The sequence below is a fragment of the Bos grunniens genome, chromosome 19, assembly GCF_055505025.1.
Source record: "Bos grunniens cultivar Pamir isolate PY7600 chromosome 19, Bosgru_T2T1.0, whole genome shotgun sequence".
Classification (NCBI taxonomy): domain Eukaryota; kingdom Metazoa; phylum Chordata; class Mammalia; order Artiodactyla; family Bovidae; genus Bos; species Bos grunniens.
In genome coordinates, this window is record NC_141183.1 from 5,264,241 (window position 1) to 5,279,542 (window position 15,302).

At 49.4% G+C, this 15,302-nt stretch overlaps 1 protein-coding gene and 1 long non-coding RNA gene across 8 annotated transcripts in view; both read right to left on the bottom strand.

Moving 5' to 3' along the window:
- SLC39A11 (solute carrier family 39 member 11) overlaps positions 1 to 2,532 on the bottom strand; it is a 289,255-nt gene extending 286,723 nt beyond the window's left edge. For all 7 annotated transcript variants that reach the window (XM_086355939.1, XM_086355936.1, XM_086355937.1 and 4 more), the window contains exon 1: positions 2,453 to 2,532. The gene's annotated coding sequence lies outside the window, so the exon portion shown is untranslated. The remainder of the gene's footprint in view (positions 1 to 2,452) is intronic.
- An 8,198-nt stretch (positions 2,533 to 10,730) lies between these two features.
- LOC147350983 (uncharacterized) overlaps positions 10,731 to 15,302 on the bottom strand; it is a 75,940-nt gene continuing 71,368 nt past the window's right edge. Inside the window, exon 3 of the long non-coding RNA XR_015147127.1 lies at positions 10,731 to 10,795. This is a non-coding gene — a long non-coding RNA (uncharacterized LOC147350983). The remainder of the gene's footprint in view (positions 10,796 to 15,302) is intronic.

The following is a 15,302-nucleotide window of genomic DNA, read 5'->3' on the forward strand; positions in this document are numbered from 1 at the left end:
TGGCTCAGCCCTGCCAGGCCCTAGAGGTCTGTGAGGAGCCAGCAACCCTGAACTTGCAGACCAAAAGCTGTCGATTCTGCTCTGACCCTGGAAGGAAACCCGGGCAGAGGGTAGATGGGCCCTCTTATGCCAAGGGGGTCAGCAAACCAGCAGGATTCAGATCGAGGAAGCTGTAAGTCAGGATGAACACAGGTAAACCCAGGTGAGCCCAGGTGCGCCCAGGCTCAGCCAAGGTACCAAGAAACCTCAGCACGAAACAGAATCTCTGGACTCAGCCTGGGTCTCCATAGTCTAAGTGGAGTTCAGGAGGATGACTGCAGCAAATAAAGAAAAAAAAACACCATTAAGAAAAAACCCACCTCTTTACTTATGGCATCTTGTTAAGGCATCCTAAAGAGACTCGTCTGTGCTTCTAAACTAAGACATTTGGATCATTACACTGATCCTTGTGGATACAATTTTCAAAGAGGATTTACAAAGAATGGCACACAGCTAGCATCCTCTCTGTACTTATCATCCAAGACAGCTCATAACAACAACAAAAAAACAACTTTGTTTTTCAGCGTTGAATGCGCCTTTTAGCAACTACAGAAAAGAGGAAACCATTTACATTCACCAAACAGCCAAAGTCAATGTGGGTTCTGTGGGCTGGCAAACAAGGAAGGTTGTGGGTGTTCCTGGGGGCTGGTGGGAGGCGAAAACACTGTTCTAAGACTCTATTTACGCACGGGCACGCTGAAATGTACGAAAAAGAGACACAGAGAGAAGGCCAAGGCCACCGTGGATTCATCATTGGGGAAGCCAGCCCAGTGCTCCTCAGAGAAGCTTCTTTCTTGCTGTTTTAAATCCTCACAATTCAGGGACCTCCCTGCCGGTCCAGTGGCTAAGACTCTGCACTCCCAATGCAGGCAACCCAGGTTCAATCCCTGGTCAGGGAATTAGATCCCACACGCAGCAACTAAGAATTCTCATATGGCAACTAAAGGTCCCGCACACCGCTTCAACGAAGATCGAGGATCCCACGTGCTGCCACTAAGACCCTGGTGCACCCAAGATAAATAAACATTAAAAGAAAACCCTCACTACTCTAAGGGTGGTCCCAGAACCAGCAGCGCTGGGCCCCCTTAGGAGCTAAGTTAGAAATGCAGAATCTCAAGTACCGTCCCAGACTTGCAGAATCAGAATTAATATTTTATGGGAGCTTCCCAGGTGGCTCTGCGGTAAAGAATCTGCCATCAATGCAGGAAGATCCCCTGGAGAAGGAAATGGCAACTCACTCCGGTGTTCTTGCCAGGGAAATCCCATGGACAGAGGAGCTTGGCGGGCTACAGTCCATGGAGTTGCAAAGAGTCAGACACGACTGAGCCAGGGAGCACGCACGCATGTAGCATCGCACAGCGTTCCACGGGGGATGGACATCAGGATGGAAAGCACGGATCTAAAACTGGAAGGTCTTCTACAAGACCCAGAGCTTAGAAAGTGAGCTCTCCTGCCCCGTGAAGGATCGGCAGGGCCACCGCCACGCAGACCCGAGAGCAGAAAGTTTTCTCCAGTAGGCAGGACAGAGAAGTGCCTTGGCAACACGGAAGGTCAGCCAGGGTGGCTCAAAAGCCACTTGTGCAGCGGGGCTCAGACTTCCCAGGAGCTGATATTAAATCATAAGCCTGGGCCCCTCTGCGGGAGGGAAGCTGATTCTCTGCCTGCTCCAGCTTGAAAGATGCCAGCACCTCCCCACACACAGCAGCGCAGGGCTCCTGGCGGATAGAAGATTTCTGTCTTTTCTCTCCCTTTTAAACCTGTTACCCCACTTCCAAGAGTCAGCTTCAAGAGGCTGATGGAAAAGCTGCACAGGTGTAAAGAGCACTTCACGAGACCAGCATGCCTGCCCTGACTCCAAGACTGGAACTGAGCAAAGTGATTCAGGTCTGAGCGTCTGTGACTGTGGAAACTGGTCTCCAATACCTGGCTACTCAAAGTGTGGTCCGAGGACCTGCCGAACCAGGGGTTGATGAGAAAGGCACCTCCTCGGGCCCGCCGCACCTTAACCAGATTCCCAGTCAAGTTCAAGGGTCCTGCTGAGCCTCAGAGCCTGGCGGAGGGGACTTGGGGCAGCTGGACCTGCAACCAGGTCTGCTCCTGGGGGTACCCCCTCCACACGCCCACTGGGAAGTGCTGAATGAAAAGGTTCTTGGGGGACCACTGCCAACAGAAGGACAACACCCGCCAGCTTGCCCTGGAGAGGGGCAGGGGGCGTGCTCCCGGCACCCCTCCCCCTCCTCTGCCACCTGCCCAGGCCACCCTGCTTCTCTTCCAACCCCCTCCTCTCCCAGGGACACCTCCTTCCAAACTGCATGTGGCTGCCCTTCCAGGCCCCGCGCTCGGCTCCTGGTGGCCCCAGACCCCAGGCCTCCAGCCCCGCCAAAGGCACCGAAGGCGAGAAGAGCCGACTCACTTCGGTGCCCTCTCAAGCCCCCTCTCCACTTCCATCAGCCCCGCAGCCGCTGCTGGTTCTCCGGGCTCCACTCCGGAGTCACTTCCTGCTTCCCTCCAGGCACACGTGTCCCCGGCCACCAAGCTCCGCCCCGCCCGCTGAAACTGGCAGATCCGGCAGGAGAATCAATTTTCTGGTTCACAGCCTCTGCGGGCTCGGGAAGACACTGGGGCGGGTAGAACTGAGAGCTGCACAACCCTGGAAGCCACAGAAACCCAGGGAAACAAGGCCCTGCAACGGGCCTGATGTCAGTTAGGTTGCTGCATTCTGGTGGCGTGCCGGGTGAGCAACAGAGCATGCGACCTGCAGTCTCCACCATCAGCGTCATTCTTTAGATCAATGGTCCTCAAATTACAGCATCCAATGGAACCACCCCCAGAGACATCAAAATGCAGAATGCTGGCACCCTCTGAGCTTCTGCTTCTGGAAGCCTCTGCAGAGGTTTTCTGTTCTGAACTAGTCGGGTTGGTGCTCTGATCCTAGAGCCCTTCATCGAGAACCAGTGCTTTGCTCTCCTGGCCTTCTAGGAAAGGACCATAGGGTGGGGTTGCTAGGTTTAGTCAAAAATATCCAGTCAAGTTTAACTGGATAACTGGATATCCAGTTAAATTTGAATGTTAGGTAAACAACAAATAATTTTTGAGAGAAGCCTGGCTAGCTGCAGTTCATGAGCTCACAAATAGTTGGACATGACTTAGTGGCTGAACACACAGCACATATCCTGTGTGTTCCTTCTCCAAGCAACTCACTGTTATCTGGGACATATTTCTGCTAAAAGCGTATTTCACATTTGTTGCTTATCTGAAATTCAGGTGTAACTGGGCGTCGGGTATTGTATCTGATGACCCTTCCAGAGGGTACCTAGAAACACTGCCCATAATCACTGTGGCCACAGACCAGAGGATCAGATAGGAGCATCCCTCTCTTGACCAGAGAAGTCAGTCGTGGACACTGGTGACCGCACCATATCCTTCCCTTCCAAGAAGGGAAGACAGCATGGTGACTGTAGGTGGTCTCTGCCCTCAGGAGATTCTTAGACACAGAGCAGAGCCAGGCCAGCTATCTCAGCTCAAGCCGCCATAAGAAAACACCAGGCTGGGTTGCTTAAACACTGGACATCTATCGTCTTACACTTCTGGAGGCTGCAAGCCCAAGACCAGCTCAAGATCAAGTGCAGATTTGTGCCTGGTGAGGGCTCTCTTGCTGGTGTGCAGACAGCTGCCTTCTCACTGTGTACTCACATGGCCTTCTCCTGGTGCACACAGGAAGGAAGGGAGATGGATGCATCTCTCTCTCTCTTCCTCCCTCCCTGCTCCCTCCTTCCCTCTCTGTTTCCCTTACAAGGTACTGCAGCCTAGGCTCTGGAGTCAGGAGGAAGCCCCATACAGCACGTGGGTTTCCATGGATAAATCCCATATTCCTCTGGGTCTCAGTACCCACCTTCCCATCCCAGGTCTGCGAATAATCAATCATTCTGTGCTCCCGACAAGCGACTGTAGAGGGAACAAAGTACCCACCACCCAGCCAGGCCCCCACCCCCGGCAGACTGGAGGGTCATTGTCCTCAAGCTCCACCCTTTCATTCATTTATATTATATTATATATACTATGGGGCTTCTCTGGTGGCTCAGATGGTAAAGAATCTGCCTGCAATGTTAGAGACCTGGGTTCAGTCCCTGGGTGGGGAAGATCCCCTGGAGGAGGGCAGGGCAACCCACTCCAGTATTCTTGCCTGGAGAATCCCATGGACAGAGGAGCCTGGCAGGGTGCAGTCCATGGGGTCACAAAGGGTCAGACATGACTGAGCACCTAACACTCCCACTTATATACATACATTACATATTATATATATACACATGTATTTTATGAGCCTTTGCTTGCTCTGCTGGGTCCCAGCACATGGAGATCAGCTACGGACACGTAGGGCGGGCTCGCTCAGCCCCTCTGGGCTCTTGTTTCTTTCCCTTTCCTGAAGTCTGACCACTGACGTGTCAGGAAGACTAAGATAAGCCCCTGAGCCTGGGGCGCTGGTTCTTTCAAAGTGTGGATGGTAAACTCGATTGAACTGGCGCTGATATGCGGAAGGGATTAAGGAAGTGAAAGTAATAGGCAGCTCAAAGAATGCTATTGAAATATCAGGGGTTTTTATCGGTCGCTCTTTTAGGGGATTTCCTAAGTATACCCCACTCATATATCCAGAATTCATCCATTTTGCCCAAAATAATAGCTCTGGCTCATCATCTTGCCCTGACCATGGACTTCATCTCCCCGATGAAGCAAATGTTAGTGTCAGCGGCTCAGTCCTGCCCAACTCTTTGTGACCCCATGGACAGTAGCCCGCCAGGCTCCTCTGTCTATGGGACTTTCCAGACAAGAATATCGGAGTGGGTTACCACTGCCTCCTCCAGGGGATCTTCCTGACCAAGGATCAAACCCACATCTCCTGTGTCTCCTGCACTCCAGGTAAATTCTTTAACCGCTGAGTCATCAGGTCCCAGACCATCCTCCAAAGAAGAGTCTAAGTAATTTTTTAGAGACAGAAGTCCAGCCCTCAGAGGGCTCCTTGTGCCCTTGGAGTGAAACTCTAGCTGCCTCCCTCCACCTAGGAAGCCCTACGTGACCAGAGTCTGCTCACCTTTGACCCACCTGTACCCCTCCCTCACTCTGCTTCAGCAGGCTGCTCTGCCTTCTCCAGGAACAGTGCACTTATTTCCTCCTGCCTCAGGGCCTTTGCACATGCTGTTTCCTTGAGCACACCGCCTGGAGCCTCCACCTGGAGCACCTGTCTTCAGGTCTTCACCTGGCTGGCTCCCTCCTGTCATGTGGGTCTCAGTTCAAGTGTCACCCCCACAAAGAGGCCTTCCTTCAATGCCCTCTGTGATACAGCGCTTCCAAGCCCTTCTGCATCATCTCATGGCGCTTCTCACTCTCAGGCATTCTTATTTATTCAGCCCCCCAAAAGATGAGCTTCTGAGAGCAGGACCTTGTCGGGTGTCTGCACGGCTGTGTCTCCAGTGCAAGGCACGTAGTAGCTGTTCAGTATTTACTGAATATTGGATAAGTTGTCCAGATACAAAAGTGTTATTCATTGGCTACATTTTACACATTAAAGACCTTCCTGAGAGTTACTGATACCAAGCAGGGCCTTGTGGGGCACTCCTGTGCTCAAGGCCTTTCTGTGTCCCCCATATCTTACAGAAAACAGCCTTCATTCAGCCTCCATGACCTTCCCTGAGTTCCAATGGGCAGATTGAAGCAGTTGCTAATCAGGGAAGGGAGGGGATGCGAGGCCAGGGAGAACTGTTTCCCTATCAATGGATACACATCACAATATTGTTGAGCTGTTCTGCAGATACTGAAACCCCTCCAGGTGGGAGAAGTTAACGATTAACAGTGGAATGCTGCCCACCAGCATGCAGACCCCAGACCAGCTGGAACCTAAAGGCTGATGATACTGATGGTGCAGACCCCCACTGACCTCACCACCAACCCATCAGAGGAATGTCCACCAGCTGGCCACGTCCTCTTTGAACCATTACTATACAACTTCTCACTGTCTTCTCCAAGTGGGGACACACAGGCCTGAGGGTCTTGCCCTGCCGTGGCCCTCTTTGCCTGGCAAAGCAATGAAGCTATTCTTTTCAATTTCACCCAAGAACTCTGTCTCTGAGATTCAATTTAGCACCGGTGTACAGAAAGGCTGAGCTTCTGGCATCATTATGAGAAAACAGCATTTCTGTACCAGATCACACGGTCCCGGCTGCTCTCCTCGTAAGTCGACAGCATCCCAAGGGCAGTTTTGCCCCCCGGGGGGGATGTGAGCAGATGGGAGGGAACCAGTGGGCAGAGACCAGAGATGCTCCTACCCATCCATCAGCACCCAGGACAACCCCACAACAGAGAATTATCTGACCCAGAACAGCAACAGTGCCGAGATTGAGACGCCCCAGCGTAATCCCATAAAATAAATCTTCTTAGTACGGAGTGCTGATAAAACTCATTCTTTAAAATTTAATGAGGCCTTCAAGAAGCATCCAGCTTCAGTTAAGGCAGTAGTTAGCATTTGATTCCCCCTAAAATGCAGGAAAGACAAGAACCAACCGCCCAGCCAATCTTTACATTCCAGTCACTGCAAAGACACGCCTACAGGGACTCCTCTGGTGGTCCACCGGTTAAAACTCTGCACTTCCAACGCATGTTAGGAGGGAAGATTCGATCCCTGGTCAGGGAATTAAGATCCCACATGTTCCATTGCATGGCGGGAAAAAAAATTTTTTTTAATTTAATTGAAAAAAAAAGAATTAAAAAATTATACCTACCATCAAACCTCCTAGGTGCTCAATTCCCTCAACTCTTCTGGGTTCTGATTATTTAAGGTTCTGATGTCAGGACACTGTGACATCACTGCTACTGCTGCTGCTAAGTCACTTCAGTCGTGTCTGACTCTGTGCGACCCCATAGACGGCAGCCCACCAGGCTCCCCGGTCCCTGGGATTCTCCGGGCAAGAACACTGGAATGGGTTGCTATTTCCTCCTCCAATGCATGAAAGTGAAAAGTGAAAGTGAAGTCGCTCAGTCGTGTCCAACTCTTAGCGACCTCATGGACTACAGCCCATCAGGCTCCTCCGTCCATGGGATTTTTCCAGACAAGAGTACTGGAGCGGGGTGCCATTACCTTCTCTGCTGTGACATCACAGGGCTTCCTAAGTAGAAATGCCTGGGATGGCTTTGGCAATGAGTCCCTGGCAGGGGGAACAGGCCTGGTTGTTCCTGACACCTGCTCTCCAGTATGACTGATCAGCTGACAAAGAGGAAATTCCAACCCGCCTTTTATCTAAAAACCATCCAAAGGAGCCAAGAGCGACCTGATGCCACTTTTCTGAACCTGGTACAGGGAAGAGCTGCCCTCGAGGGCTTGGTGGGGAACTGAGTAAGCAAGCATGACACCTTTCTCATCTTTGTTCAGATGATCGATTCTGAGCCTGCAGCAGCGAGGCCGGAGGGAGGGTATAAAGACACAGATTCTCTAAGTGTCCGTCAACAGATGAATGGATAGAGAAGATGTGGTATAGACACACAACGGACTGCTGCTGCTGCTGCTGCTGCTGCTAAGTCTCGTCAGTGGTGTCCGACTCCTAGCGACCCCATGGACTACAGTCTACCAGGCTCCTCTATCCACGGGATTTTCCAGGCAAGAGTACTGGAGTGGGGTGCCATCGCCGTCTCCACAATGGACTATTGCTTAGCTATAAAAAGAGTGAAATAATGCCAACTGCAGGAACATGAATGGACTTAAAGATTATCATACTAGGTGAACTAAGTCAGACAGAGAAAGGCAAGTATCTGGTTTGCCTCTATGTGGAAGGGCTTCCCTGGTGGCTCAGTGATAAGGGTGCAATGCAGGAGATGCGGGTTTGATCCCTGGGTCGGGAAGATCCCCTGGAGAAGTGAATCGCAACCCGCTCCAGTACTCTTGCCTGGGAAATCCCATGGACAGAGGAGCCTGGCGGGCTACAGTCCATGGGGTTACAAAAGACTGAGCAACCAAACAATAAAAAATACGTGGAATCTTAAAAAATGGTCCAGGTGAACTCATTTACAAAACAGAAGTAGACTCACAGACCCAGAAAACAAACCTATGGCTACCAAAGGGGAAAGGGGAGGGGAGGAATAAATCAGGAGTTTGGGTTTAACATGTACACACTACTATATGTAAAATATATAATCAACAAGAGTCTATTGTATCGCATAGGGGACGATACTCAATATCTTGTAATAACCTATAATGGAAAAGAATATGAAAAAGAATAGATTTATATATGTGTGTAACAATCACTTTGCTATACATCTAAAACTGACAACATTGGAAGTCAACTGTACTTCAATTTAAAAACAAATAAATTTTTTAAAAGACAAGAACATTTCAAAAGAAGAAAAAGAGAAGTATAGGTTCTACGGATTGTATACAAACCTATTATTGGGAGAGAAGTTTCCGGTATCGGGAGAGATATTTAAAATGCAAACCCGAGCCTGCTCAATTGCTAGCTTTAATATGATATGGAATTACTACATAAAAAAATTACTACATAAAAAGCACCACTGATTAAATATGAAATCAACCCTGTCTCTGAGATGATAACTGGCATAAATCTGTTTTCCATCTTTTCCACGTTGGCTTTAAACAACTCTCCCGGCATCTCACAAGGAATTCTATGGAACCGAATTTTGGTTTATTAAGGGTCAATCGCTGAACAAGTAAATTCTGCTTTGAGCCTGCTCTTTTAGAGCTTGTATGGATCACAGAGCAGCCTGCTGGTTCATTCGGTCACTCAGCAAATGTCTGCTGCACGCCTGCTCCGCGACAGGCACTTCTGAGGACTGGATACACACCAGCGAAGAAGACGGAGAACAGCTGTGCCCTCACGATGCTGCCAGGCCCGACGTCGCAGGCACTACCTTGAATGTCTGTTGTAAGTGAAGGCTTGTGGGACTTCCCCGGTGGTCCAGCGGCTATAACTCCGTGCTCCCAATGCAGAGGACCCGGGTTCGATCTCTGGAAAGGGAACTTTCCAGATTAGATCCGACGTGCCACAACTAAGAGTCTGCATGCCACAACTAGAGATCCTGTGTGCCGAAACTAAGGCCTGGTACAGCCAAATACACAGACGCGTAATCTAAGAAAAAGAATGCTGCTTTCTTTAATTAAAAAAAAAGAAAGAAGGAAGGAAACCAGTGTACCAGCACCCAGGATTTCCTCTTTTTCCAGGGGTCTATGAAATGGTTACAAATTGAAAAAAACATACTGGGTTTTGGCTCCCCCCAACACCCCCCCCAAAAAAAACCCTGCAGATTATTAATAAGTGCTTAACGAAATGTCTATAAAACCTTGTTAATTATTGACTTTGGTATTCATAAAAATTTAATTACATTCGAACAACAATCTGAGGCTTAGCTTTACTCCCTTCAAGAGAATCCTTAAGTAGGCACAACAATGGCCAAGAAATCACAGTCAGTCAGAAATTAAATAAGCTTCTAGCCAAATCACTTCAAAAGCAAAATTATTTTTACAAACTTTTTGATTATTTTATGGTGGGTATGAGGTGGGGCTACTTAATGTGGAATGCGGGAGCATTTTAATATGCCTGGTACAATCATTCAGGATCCTAAGAGGCCCCAGGGACTGGGAAGGGAGCCAGGATTCCAAGAAGCTTTATTCCTCTCTCCAGTGGGAATAGAAACCAAACTCATCTCGTGTGGATTTGCTGTAGATTGCGGAGGGCTGGTGATAGGGACAAGGGTAGGGCTGGGTGAACCTATCCAGAAAGGATGGTGTTTTCCTCCTGTGAGCATAACCCCAGGGGAATGGGACAAGCAAGAAGGAAGGAAGGAAGAGGGGAGCAGGAAGGGCAGGGAGGGAGGCAGGAAGGAAAGAAGGAAGGCAAGAAAGGGAGGGGAGAGGAAGGGACTAAATTGCCTCTCTGCCAATGGCTACTGCCTCAACCTAAGAGGGAGGTTTCCTAATTCAGTTTCCATTCTTGGACTTCTACTGGGTGAACTGTTTTTTTGTTTTGTTGTTGTTTAGTCCTAAGTCGTGTCTGACTTTTGCAACTGTAGCCCGCCAGGCTCCTCTGTGCATGGGATTTCCCAGGCAAGAATACTGGAGTGGGTTGTCATTTCCTTCTCCAGGGGATCTTCCTGACTGAGGGATCAAACCCAGGTCTCCTGCATTGCAGGCAGATTCTTTACCGCTGTACCACCAGGGAAGCTATCAGGTCACACGTGAGGCCACACCACAACATTCAGTGCCAGGAAGAACCTCTGAGAGCCTCTGGCCCCCGCCTCTCACTTCACAGATGGCCGCAGAGACCGAGACAAGGAGCTGGAATCCACCTCTCCCATCGGCCCCCTTTCCGCCGCGTTCCACACACCGTTGTGAGTCCCTAATCCTCCCAGGCTGTTGGGTTAGAGTCACAGCTTTCTGGCTCAACCATGAAAATGATTATTGTCAGTGAGACTATGGGGAGACAGGTCAGAATACTGGAGCGAACAAAAATGTTTCGAGCACTTTCCATGCGGAACCAATAACAAACAACCCACACTCCCAATCCTCGTCTAATACATCCTGCAAGCAAGAGGGATGGATGTTACAGTCATTTTCATGGTGAGACAGACTTCTACTACTACGAATATTTAAAAATACTATGTCACTGAGAATTCACAGATTCACCCTGGCCTTTTACCCGAAGTTGTTGTCATTGGTGAGGTTTACAGTCTTGCCACATATTCTGGAAACGTCAGCCGGGACCTGCAATAGATAATACAGATAGAAAGCCTTACACAGAAAAGGTACTAAAAAAAAAATAAATAAATAAAAATCACCTGTCTAATTAAATGGAATGATGAAGCCAAGCAAATTGCCCTGGACCCTCTGCTCCCAATAATGGGGTGGATCCATCAGTGTGACTTCTCAGGAACTCTTTTAATAACATGATTTAAAATATGAGGGAGAAAAGATATTGATCATTCTAATGCTCAAAAAAAAGGGACAGGTCAGTAAATTAAAGAACATAAATGCAGCAGACTTTTAGGCAGTTAGTAAAAATGATAAATCCAGACTTCCCTGGCGGTCCAGTGGTTAAGACTCCCCACTTCCAATGCACGGGATGTGGGTTCAATCCCGGGTTGGCAAACTAAAATCTTACAGTGCCTGGTCGCAAGGCCAAGAAATTTTCCTTAAAAGATGATAAACGCTGTAACAGCTTAGGAAACGATACGGGGCTCTGTGATAGAAGTAGTAGAAACATGCCGTCTGTGGGGCGTCCCTGGTGCTCCAATAGCTGAGACTCCAGTTTCCCAGTGCAGGGGGGCCGTTTGGATCCTTAGTCAAGGAGCTGCATCTAAGAGTTCACATGTCGCAACTAACGTTTGGTGCCGCCAAATAAATAAACAAAATTTAAAAAGGAAAAATATACAGTGGCAAAAAACATGCAAGTAACAGAAAAACTAGAATTCATACCAATTAAAGCAGTTGGGCGATGAGACTGAAGAGCTTTTCCCCCTTTCTATAACGTTATGTTCCTTTTATCATTTAAACACATTTCAAGAAGATATAAAAGAAGGGGAATACAGAAAAAAGGCTCACGGAGCTGAAATAGTAAGACTGAAGGTCAGTAGTGAGACCCACTTTAAGGTCTCCTAACTCTCTGCACAAGCCTCTCGGTCAATCAAGTGGACGCGGCGCTTATATCCAAAACCCCCTAGAGGCTTTGGACAGCCAGGTTCCCTTGAAAATGTCCACGATTTGTCTTCATCAATCATTTCCCATGGATTTTCCCCACCTCATTAGTTCTCCCGCAGGCCAGCTGCAGGGTGAGACTGTCGGCACATGACGAGAACCAGAGGCCCCAGGACGCCGCCCCCTCCACTCCCTCCCAGAGCCTGGGGACTGTCTGTCGCCACCAGGCAGGGCTGTCACCCTGCAGGCCGCGTCTCCTGCCTTGCAGCTCACAGACAGATGGCTGGCAGGGGCCTTGGCTCGGACACAACATGGGAGCCCTGAGGTGCCCGAAGACGGCGGGGGGGGGGGGGGCACCCGCCCCCTACCAGAGGCCCCGCCTCGGACAGTCCCGGACGCTCCCTCGCTCCTCCTGGGAGACCACATGCTCGGGGCAGAGCGTCCACGTCTAAAGCTCCTTTTCTCCTCCATCCTGGCCCAGAAGGGCACACGGTTCGGGGCCCTGACACATACCCAGCTGCCGTCAAGCTGCCACATGACAGTTGGACATTAGAATGTTGTCTCTGGAGTTGCCTGCATCCGGGGTGGAGATGGCTACAGTGAGTTCTTCCAGAACCTTCCATGGCCACAGCGGGGAAGCACTCTAGTCAGTCAGTCTGAATACCAACATCTACTCTGGGATCATTACAACAAGCATGGCTGACCTGGTCTGTAACCCTGTTCTCTCTCTAAGCCCCTGGGGGTCTCCAACCACACTCCCCTCCAAAAATGAATTTGAAAGCATTGAGTCCAACAGAGCTTCAGATCAACATGAGATACCAGGCTCTAGACCTAAGAGGCCATCACTCCAACCAAAAGCAAAGAGATTGAATGTGAGCTTGCCTTTGTGCTTCCCTGGTAGCTCACATGGTAAAGAAACTGCCTGCAAAGCAGGAGACTGAGGTTTGATCCCTGAGTCTGGAAGATCCCCAGAGAAGGAAATGGCAACCCACTCCAGTACTCTCCTCTGGATAATTCCATGGACAGAGGAGCCTGGCAGTCTACAGTCAGTCCATGGGGTCACAACTGAGCGACTGACACTTTTTCACTTTGCCTTGTTCAACTTTGAGATACATTAGCGAGTGGTGGTGCTCGGTCGTGTCTGACTCTTAGTGACCCCCATGGACTGTTGCCCACCAAGCGCCTCTCTCCATGGAATTTTCCAGGCAAGAACACTGGAGTGTATTGCCATTTTCTCCTCCAGGGGATCTTCCTGACCCAGGGATCAAACCTGAGTCTCTTGCATCTCCTACACTGGCAGGCAGATTTTTTACCACTGCACTATCTGGGAAGTCCATTTTAACAGTGGATAAACCACACGACTAAACAGTCCCTTCAAGCTCAGGAAGCTCAAGCTGGGAACTGCAGCTGCAGGAGCGGGGAATAAGTGAAACCCTGGTCCTTGACTCTAAGAAGCCAGGAAAACAACAAATAAATCCACACAAAGCAGTTAACTATGTGAGTAGCTCCCAACCCTTGTCCATTGCTGGTTACCGTGGGTACCAATCCGGTTTTCAGCCCTAAAGGGAAGGATGGTGACTGTGTACCCTCGCTCTGGTGAACAGAGAAGGCACAATAAATATTTGTTGAGTAAATGAGATGTGACCTGCAGTTTTTAAAGACTTAATTTTCATAGTGCACGCTCCCAGGCAAGACTTCTAGAATGCCGTCTCACAACACCTCTTACACACTAATTTAATCAAAGAAGTTGAGTGCAGCTGCTGCTCCAGGAGGCTGGTGAGACTGGAGGGGACAGGGCTGGCATGGGACTTGCAGAAGGGCCCACCCCGAGGAGGTCTCTTCCCCCAAAATGCTCATTCATTCTCTTCTCTTGAGGATGCTTCCCCATCTTTGAACCCTTCTGGAACCAGACTGTGGCATTTCTCTGGTGGCTCAGGCAGTAAGAATCTAAGCAAAGTGCAGGAGACCTGGGTTTGATCCCTGGGTTGGGAAGACCCCCTGGAGAAGGCATTGGCAACCCCTTCCAGTATTTTCACCTGGGAAATCCCATAGACAGAGGAGCCTGGTGGGCTACAGTTCATGGGGTCACAAAGAGTCAGACACAACTGAACAACTAACACACTCGGTGGTTACTACTCAGCTGGAAACCAGTGCCACACCCATTAAATGTTGAGAGTTTTACAAGAGAGATTATTAATGGCTGGAAGACTGAGGGCGGGATCCCACAGAGCAGTGAAAGCTGTGAAGGGACAGAGAGGAAAGAAGGCATTTACTTTCTTCTGGCTGACTCAGGCTGCTTGCAGGATCTCAGTTCCCCTACCAGGGATCAAACCTGCGCATCCTGCATTGGGAGCACAGACTCTTAACCACTGGACTGTCAAGGAAGTCCCGGAGAAGGCACTCTTGATGGGATACTGGTTTAAACAAAGCCCAGAGACAGAAACTAGGGGGAATGTTCGGCTATTAAAAGTCGCTCCGTCTTGTCCCACTCTTTGTGACCCATGGACTATACAGTCCATGGAATTCTCCAGGCCAGAATACTATAGAGAGTAGCCGCTCCCTTCTCCAGGGGATCTTCCCAACCCAGGGATCGAACCCAGGTCTCCAGCATTGCAGGCAGATTCTTTACCAGCTGAGCCACAAAGGAAGCCCAAGTAATGGAGTGGGTAGCTTATCCCTTCTCCAGTGGATCTTCCAACCCAGGAATCGAACTGGGGTCACCTGCAATGCAGGCAGAATCCTTACCAACTGAGCTATCAGGGAAGGCCTATGTTCAGCCAACTGCATGGAAATGGGCTGAGTCACAGCAGGGAGGGTTTAGACACAGCTTAAGGATTCCACTTGAGATCATCTGCAAAGTCTTGTCAACACGGACCCTACACCCCTACATCCCTTGGTAGACTTTAATTATATAAAACCTTGGACCTTAAAAAAAAAAGAGTCATACAGAAAGTCCTGGCGGTTCAGTGGTTAGGACTCAGCACTTTCAATGCGGTGGTCTGACTTCAGTCCCTGGTTGGGGAAATAAGATTCCACAAGCCACTTGGTGCAGCCCAAAAAAGAAAAAAAAAAAATGAGTCATATATTTGTCACTCATTGGGAATATAAACTACTCAAGAGTCTGGAAACATCTCACATATTTTTTCCTACCCACCACAAAACTTTCCCTGGGGGCAAAACCATTGAGAACTGTGTGTGTTTGCATTTTAAGTCCCTCAGTCTTGTCTGACTCTTTGTGACCCTTTGGACTTTAGCCCCTCAGGTTCCTCTGTCCACAGGATTTTTCAGGCAAGAACACAGGAGTGGGTTACCATTTCCTCCTCCAGGGGATCGTCCTGACCCGGGGATCAAACCAGTATCTCCTGTGACTCCTGCATTTGCAGGGGGATTCTTCACCTGCTGAGCATTCAGTCAGGAAATGCTGGAAGTTTTAGAGTCGTGGAGTGGCCTGGGAAACGGTGGGGAAGAATCTAGAATCAGCGGGTAACAAGGATGGGAAGAAGGGAAAAATAGGACGTTCAGGGAACCGTATGGTTCACAGGGAGAGAAGTACAATCCTCCTGGTAACACAAAACTC